Source organism: Sapajus apella, unplaced genomic scaffold (genome assembly GCF_009761245.1).
Source record: "Sapajus apella isolate SASKATOON/1434 unplaced genomic scaffold, GSC_monkey_1.0 scaffold234, whole genome shotgun sequence".
NCBI lineage: Eukaryota > Metazoa > Chordata > Mammalia > Primates > Cebidae > Sapajus > Sapajus apella.
The window spans coordinates 392,305-400,647 of NW_022437174.1; the positions used below are offsets into that span (position 1 = coordinate 392,305).

General features: G+C 60.0%; 1 protein-coding gene across 3 annotated transcripts in view; it reads left to right on the plus strand.

Annotated features, from left to right (window-relative positions):
• The first annotated feature begins 5,549 nt into the window (after nt 1-5,549).
• Nucleotides 5,550-8,343, plus strand: part of PHRF1 (PHD and ring finger domains 1) — a 35,727-nt gene continuing 32,933 nt past the window's right edge. For 2 of the 3 annotated variants that reach the window (XM_032271478.1, XM_032271480.1), the window contains exon 1: nt 5,550-5,907. The gene's annotated coding sequence lies outside the window, so the exon portion shown is untranslated. Of the gene's footprint in view, nt 5,908-6,079; nt 7,221-8,343 lie in introns of those variants that run through there. The other variant, XM_032271479.1, reaches the window with a different exon arrangement.

Consider the following 8,343-nt stretch of genomic DNA (forward strand, 5'->3'; position numbering starts at 1 on the left):
GACCGCTATCATGTGGGTTGTGAAAGAACCCCTGGGAGTCAGTGGGATCCCTGAGGAGCCCCTCGGCTTCAGGGCAGAGCAGAGGCTCTCAGGGCAGTGAGACTGGGGACAGGACGGGGCAAGAGGGCAGGGTGGCTGTGTGTTCGTCATGCCCTGCTGACGTGAACCCACTTCTGCCCCAAGCCCTGCCAATTTCACATACACCTTTTCTCACCATCTGTAGTGAGTGGGATGGTCCCCCCAAAAGAAGATATATCTACATCCTAATGCCCAGACCCCCTAAATGTGGCCTTACTGGGAGAAAGTGTCTCTGCAGATGTGCTTGAGGGAGGCATCTTGAAGTGAGATCATCCTGGACTACCTTGGTGGGCCCTAAGTCTAATGACCAGTGTCCTTATAAAACACAGAAGAGAGAAACAGGCCAGGTGTGGTGGTTCAAGCCTGTAATCCCAGCACTCTGGGAGGCCGAGGTGGATGGATCACCTGAGGTCAGGGGTTTGAGACCAGCCTGGCCAACATAGTGAAACCCCATCTCTACTAAAAATACAAAAAAAAAAAAATTAGCCAGGCATGGTGACATGCGCTTGTAATCCCAAATACTTGGGAGGCTAAGGCAGAAGAATCACTTGAACCTGGGAGGTTGGCAGTGAGCTGAGATCATGCCACTACAGTGCAACCTGGGCAATGGAGCAAGACTCTGGTTAAAAAAAAAAATGTTGAGAAAACAAAAAAAAGAAAAAAGACGCAGACAGATGGAGGCCATAGGAAGCCACAGCCAAGGAACACCTGGAGTCCACGAAGCTGGGAGAGGAAGGACCTCCCCAGACCCTCAACAGGGATCCTCAACAGTGTGACCCTCCCAGCCTGGGTCTCAGACCTCTGAGACTGAGAGAATGCATTTCTGTTGTCCAAGGCCCGTGGTTTGTGGCCGTTTGGTATGGCAGCCCCGGGACACACAGACACCTGCCTTCCCTAGATGGAGATGCAGCCCTGCCTGTCCCTCCCCCAGCTCTGGGAGCTTTGACTCCTTTGTTCTCACTCCACCCACCTCCTTCAGCTACCCTTGCCCCCCACCCCCACCTCCCCCAGGCATCCAGCTGGCTCGGGCTCCCTGCTGCTCGGGGTGGGATGGGTTTCAGCATGGGTGATGACTGGGTTCAGTGATCACGGAAGGTGTGTGGTGGGGGGGGGCTGGGCCCTCTGGAAGAAGCCAGCCTGGCCTGGACAGAAGCAAGGGAGCTCCCAGCCCAGCTCCACCCCCGTGCACACCAGGAGCAGCACACATGCCATACTTTTGTCTGCAGGAGCAGCACATGGCAGCATCAACCAGGAATCCAGCCTGAGTCTCTGAGTGCAGGTCTGTGTGAGGCTGTGTGGGCATGATGCACGTGTGTGCGATTGGCACTAGCAGGTGACCGGGTGGCCCGTCAGTGAGCAGGGGAGGTGATGGTACTGACGGGGTGGCTACATACGGAAGCATCTGCCTGTCTGCTGTTGTGTGAGGCATCTGAGCATGTGTGAGCAGGTAAGGAGTTCTTTTGTGTCAGGTGTGTGTGTCGGGGGATCAGCAGGTTGGAGGTAATAGGTACGTGCCCATGCTCTCAAGAAGAAGCACCCATGCTAGTCTGGCTCTGGGCAGCTGCCTGGGGATACTTCTTATGCCTGAGCCTGAGCGCTGTCTGGCATAGCTGGATGGGTTGTGCACTGACCAGTGCACACCGAGGACACATTCTTCATGTTTCCCTGTGGATGTGTGCGTTTATTTTTTTTAAGAGATGAGGGTTTCACCTTGTTGGCCAGTCTGGTCTTGAACTCCTGACTTCAGTTGATCCACCTGCCTCAGCCTCCCAAAGTGCTGGGATTACGGGCGTGAGCCACTGCACCTGGCCATGTGTGTTTATTTTTAAATTTATGTATTTATTTATTTCTGAGACAGAGTCTTGTCTGCAGCCCAGGCCAGAATGCAGTGGTGCAATCTCGGCTCACTGCAACCTCCGCCTCCCGGGTCTTGATTCAAGCAATTCTCCTGCCTCAGCCTCCGGATTAGCTGGGATTACAGGCACTTGCCACCACGCCCAGCTAATTTTTGTATTTTTCCTAGAGACAGGGTTTCACCATATTGGCCAGGCTGGTCTTGAACTCCTGACCTTGTGATCCACCTGCCTCAGACTCCCAAAGTGCTGGGATTACAGGCGTGACCCACCACACCCGGCTGCGTGTGCTTATTATTTATTTTGCATGCGTTTATTTTTTAAATTTCATTTTATTATCTTTTTGTTTTTGAGATGGAGTCTCGCTCTGCCGCCCAGGCCGGAGCACAATCTTGGCTCACTGCAACCTCCGTCTCCCTGGTTCAAGTGATTCTCCTGCTTCAGCCTCCCAAGTAACTGGGACTACAGGCGCGTGCCACCACACCTGGCTAATTTTTGGTATTTTTAGTAGAGACGAGATTTCACCATGTTGGCCAGGATGGTCTTGATCTCCTGACCCTGTGATCTGCCCACCTCGGCCTCCCAACGTGCTGGGATTACAGGTGTGCGCCACCGCGCCCGGCCTTTATTATCATTTTTTAGACAGAGTCTTTCGTTGTTACCCAGTCTGGAGTGCACGGGTGCTTTCTCACCTCACTGCAACCTCTGCTTCCTGGGTTCAAGTGATTCTCCTGCCTCAGCCTTCTGAGTAAGTGGAATTACAGGGGTGCACCACCATGCCCAGCTAATTTTTGTATTTTTTTTCAGGCACAGTCTCACTTTGTCGCCCAGGCTGGAGTGTACTGGCACAATCTCGGCTCACTGTAACCTCTGCCTCCTGGTTCAAGGGATTCTCCCGCCTCAGCCTCCCAAGTAGCTGGGATTGCAGGCACCAGCCACCACACCCGGCTCATTTTGTATTTTTAGTTAGGGTTTCACTATGTTGGCCAAGTTGGTCTCAAACTCCTGACCTCAGGTGATCCTCCTGCTTCAGCCTCCAAAAGTGCTGGGATTACAGGTGTGAGCCACTGCGTCTGGCTTATTATTTTTGAGACAGGGTCTCTGTCACCCAGGCTGCAGTGCAGTAGTGTCATCACAGTTAACTGCAGCCTCAATCTCCCCTGGGCTCGAGCAATCCTCCCACCTCAGCCTCCTGAGTAGCTGGGACTACGGGTGTGCACTATCATGTCAGGCTAATTTTTTTCCAATTTCTTGTAGAGAGGAATTTCTCACCGCGTTGCCCAGGTTGGAACTCCTAGGCTCACATGATCCTCCGGCGTGGCCTCCCAAGCCGGTGGGATAACATGGAGTGTGCCACTGTGCCTGGCCTGGGTGATGTGTTTATTTTGACAATTACCAGCAGCCCCCAGGCAGCCTGTTCTCCTTCCCAGGAGCCTCAGCGTGTGTCTGTGGGTGCCCCTTTATCTTAGTGGCCTGCAGGCAGGCATGCAGCACATGGAGAGGTAGGGGAGGTCCCTCGGCCCACTGACCACACGGGACCCCACCTGAGCTGTGCCCATCTCACCCTTACAATGACCTAACAGGTATGATCATCTTTCCTCTTTCACGGCCAAGGACACGGAGGCACACAGAGGTTGAGAAACTGAGACTGAAGCATGTGGGTTCAGGTGGCTGGCCTGGGTGACCATCGTGACACCCAGCTCCTTCTGGCCCCACCCTTCTGGCCCACCGGGAGTAGACTGCTCCAGAGTCCTCCCTAGTCTCTCCCGCACCATCCAGTCCTCCTTCTTCAGGGGCGTTTTCAGAGCTCAGCAGTGCCCACTACTTCTCGCATTGCAAACAGAAAACACCCCTTTCTTGCTCTCCTCCTTCTGTTACCTCCACCTTTCTCTTCCCCTTTGTATTAAATCGACTTGAAAGAGAAGTTGGTGTTCACAGCCCCTGCACACACTCTGCTCACTTCAAACTCCAGCCCCTGGCCCCAGCGCTGCCGTCCCACGGTGAGCTGACCCACCCTGCTGCACCCAGGCTCTCTCCCCCATGATGTGTGTGCACGCCCTCCCGGGCCCCCAGAAGCCCCTCTCCTGGCTTTTCCTCCAGCCCCCACCCCTGGCACCCCTGTGGTCCTTCCTGGACTCCTCTGCAGATTCCAAACCTCTTCAGGTTGGAGTCCCAGGGTTCAGGCACTGGTCTCCAGCCACCCCCCACATGCGATCCCCACATTTTCATCTTCATCCAGCGCAGCCTCTGCCCACTCCATCTCGGGCACCTCCCATTCCCCCGGGGGGACTAAAGGGGCACCCGCGGACACGCACGCTGCGGCTCCTGGGCAGGAGGACCGCCCGCCTGTGGTCAGCTTGGAGCCCCCGACCTCCATCCGCCGCTGCTCCTCGGGGGCTGCTGGCAGTTGTCATAATAAACACGGGCACCCACGATGGGACGTGAAGGAGCCTCCCCAGCCATGCCAGCCCGCCTCTGGCCTCCCCCGTCTTCCCCATCTCTCCGGCGTCGCTTCTCCAGCTCTGGCTTCGCCGCCTCATTCCTCCAAGTCCTCCGCGAACCCCGGCAGCTCCGCCTTCGGCACCGACCCGGCGCGCGCACGTCCCACACCCGCGCGGACCCACCCGGGCTGTGCACGGGGATCCCGCGGGCCGCTCCGGACCCCTCTCCAGCGCTCCCCGCAGCGGCCGGGGGTCCCGCGAGCCCGTCCTGCTCGGGATCCCCGGAGCCTCCCCGGGTGTGCCGCACCCACGCGGTCCCGCGTCCCGGGGTCACCCGGCGCCAAGTCCACACGGGACTGCCCGGCACGGCTGCGTCCTGTCGAGCCCGCCTTGTCCGCCAGCGCGCACGTTTCGCTGCGCCTGCTGCGGGACACGCGGACGCGGGGCTGGGCGGGAAGAGCCGGTTCTCGGCGGGCTCCGGCAGGGTCCGGTAAGAGGAGCGCGACGCCCGCCGCGCGCAGGGCGGGGCTCCGAGTTGATGGGGCGTGTGGGCGGGGCTCCGAGCGGATGGGGCGTGGCGACGGGCGTGTGGGCGGGGCTCCGAGCGGATGGGGCGTGGCGGCGGGCGTGTGGGCGGGGCTCCGAGCTGATGGGGCGTGGCGGCAGGTCTGTGGGCGGGGCTCCTAACTGATGGGGCGTGTGGGCGGGGCTCCGAGCTGATGGGGCGTGGCGGCAGGCGTGTGGGCGGGGCTACGAACTGATGGGCGTGTGGGCGGGGCTCCGAGCTGATGGGGCGTGACGGCGGGTGTGTGGGCGGGGCTCCAAGCTGATGGGGCGTGACGGCGGGCGTGTGGGCGGGCTCCGAGCTGATGGGGCGTGTGGGCGGGGCTCCGAGCTGATTGGCGTGTGGGCGGGGCTCCGAGCGGATGGGGCGTGTGGGCGGGGCTCCGAGCGGATGGGGCGTGGCGGCGGGGGCTGCGAGCGGTGGTGGGGGGGGCTGCAGGCGCGAGGAAGGCTGCGGCTGCGGGCGCGGGGGCGGGGCGGGCTGTGGGCGCGGAGAGGGGCGGGGCTGCAGGCGTGGAGGTGGAGCTTGGCGTACAGGAAGTAGCGCCCATTCGCTCTGGGCGGTGGGCGGAGATCCGGGCGGTACCAATTGCCCCGGCCGCGGGGATACGGCCTGGACCAGCCCACGGTCGGGGGTTAGTGCGAGCTGTCCCAGGACACTGGTCTCCCCGGGCGGGAGCCCTGCATTAAACAGTGTTTCCAAAGTGGAAGGGAGGCCGTTTAAACGCCTCGAGATCCCCGGCTGCGAGGAGCGGCGCCCTCCTCACTTCAGTCATTTATTTCCCGCTCTGGTCCCAGTGGTTCCGGTCAAGGGGCGGGGCGGAGGGGACCGGAAGAGGCGCCGTGCACTTCCGGGTCGAAGACCGCTCGGCGGCAGCGGCGGCGGCGGCGACGGCCGGGCCTAGCAGCGAGTCTCGGTCGGGCAGCGGCGGCGACTGCTCGGTAGCGGCCGCGGGGCGGGAGGTTTCCGGGTACGTGCGGCGGCCGCGCTGGCCCTGGGCCCCTGCTCCTCCGGGCCGCGGGCCGCCTGTGGCCGCCGCGCGCTTTGTCTGCGGCCTGCACCGCGGGGCGAGGCCTGCGCCGCGCTGGCCGCGGGCCGGGAGGGCGGGTGCGCGCGCGCGCCGGGAGGCCGGGAGGAGACTGGGAGGCCCGTGGCCTGCGGGCGGACGTCCCGCGCTTGAAGAGATGTGGTGGGCTCGCCCCGTGGCGCCCGCGCCCGTGCCCCCTGCGAGTCCGCCCTGCCGCGTTCGGGAGAGCGGTGCCTCCGCCGTCCTGATTCCGGCTCCTGCTCGTGGCTGCCTCCGTGGGCCTCGGGCCTTGTCCGCGCGTCCGCGGGCCTGTGTGGCTGGCGGGCTTCCTGTCCCATGACTCTTGTGCTCAGAGCAGCCTCTCGGGAGTAGCCATCGTTCCCGTGTTACAGATGAGGGGGGCGCAGCCCGGAAAGGCCAAGTAACCGGCCGGCGCCGCGCAGCCGGGAGGGGCAGAGCCGGCGGCCGTGGGTCCGCGCCAGCCCGGACTCCGATCGCGCTCTTCGTAACGAGGCTGGTGTTGCACCTGCGTCGGAGTTCATGTGCTTTACGTGTCTCGACAGCAGCAGAACGGCAGTCATTGGCCCAGGGGTCACTGGACAGGCTTCGAGGCTGCGGCGAGGTTTGACCTCGGGCTTGGCATGGTTGACCCCTCTCCTGGAACACCCGGCTTTCCTTCCTAGGGGAAGAACGTTAAGTCAGAGTGCCGGTAGATGACCCCTCTCGGCCCCGTGGGCACCGCCAGCCTGGGTTTGGTCCTCAGCAGCGCTGCAGCGTGGTGTTCGTCTCGGGCTCGCGGAGACCTTAGTGCGTGCCTGACTTTTTGACTTGCGTTGAAGTTTACAGTTTTGAGGTCTCTTAGCTGATACAGCCAATGGTGAATAAGAGGAAAAAATCGGCCTGAATTGAGATGTTGGACTTCGCTGCAGGCTTCTTCAGAGCCTGGGATAGGCACGCAGGTTCCAGGACTGGCGTGGTGGCAGCCACCACGGACACCAGAGGCCCTTTTTATTCCTTAGGAACAGTCAAGACTGCCAGTGCATTGGTTCCCCGGAATTTGAAAAGAGAGAGAACTATCCTTTCCAGTTTTTTCTTTGTCCCTTTGATCTCCTAAATTTGGAGGCTAAGCAGGAGAGCCACAGTGGCCCCTCCACCCAGAGCTCTGCTAGCCCTGGCCAAGTGGTCAGCAGCTGGGAAGGGCAGTGGGCTTTTCCGCAGAAATGGCTTCCTGGCCTGTGGCCTGGGACATGGCCGAGGTGGGTGTGGTGAAGGGAAGATGTGTTTGAACCAAGGCTGCTAGTGCAGCCGTAAGGCAAGAAGCTGAGGGCTCCCATTAACGCAGTGTCTTGATTGCACGATTTCTGGTGGTCCCAAAATGTCTTGTGCCTGGTGCTTGTGCTCTGGAGGGTGCCTGCAGATGTGTCCTGGATTCTTTTCTCTTTGGCAAAATAGCCTCTGGTTACTGCTGTGTGATATTCCAGGGAGGAATGTTGTTCAGTGTCCTGTAACCTGACCTTCCCGCTGCCGTGGTGGAGGTGTGTAAGAGGCCCGTGGAGGCCTCCCTCACCAGCTGTGGTCAAGTACAAAGGGCTCAGGACTTAGCCCCACAGGTGCACACGCTTGCAGAGTTCAGCTTTATTCCTGAGTTGGTATTTCTGGCCAGGTCCCATGTGCCAAACCCCACATGACCTTTCTGATTTCTTCTGGCAGGCCCTGCCATTGCCTGCCACCTACCTAACCCTTGGAGGTGATCCTCAATCTCAGTGCATCAAGGGAGAAGCCAGGAGTTACTTGTTCACATCTTTCTGCTCACTGCGGCCTCAACCTCCTGGGCTGAAGTGGTCTTTGCATCTCAGACTCCCAAGTAGCTGGGATTACATACAGGTGGTCTCCACCACACTCAGCTGAATTAAAAAAAATTTTTTTTTTTGAGACGGAGTTTCGCTCTTGTTACCCAGGCTGGAGTGCAATGGCGCGATCTCGGCTCACCGCAACCTCCGCCTCCTGGGTTCAGGCAATTCTCCTGCCTCAGCCTCCTGAGTAGCTGGGATTACAGGCACACGCCACCATGCCCAGCTAATTTTTTGTATTTTTAGTAGAGACGGGGTTTCACCATGTTGACCAGGATGGTCTCGATCTCTTGACCTCGTGATCCACCCGCCTCGGCCTCCCAAAGTGCTGGGATTACAGGTGTGAGCCACCATGCGCGGCTGATTCACATTTTCAGCTTTGTGTGTGAAAGTGAGGATTTGCGGGCCGGGCGCGGTGGCTCAAGCCTGTAATCCCAGCACTTTGGGAGGCCGAGGCGGGTGGATCACGAGGTCAAGAGATCGAGACCATCCTGGTCAACATGGTGAAACCCCGTCTCTACCAAAAATA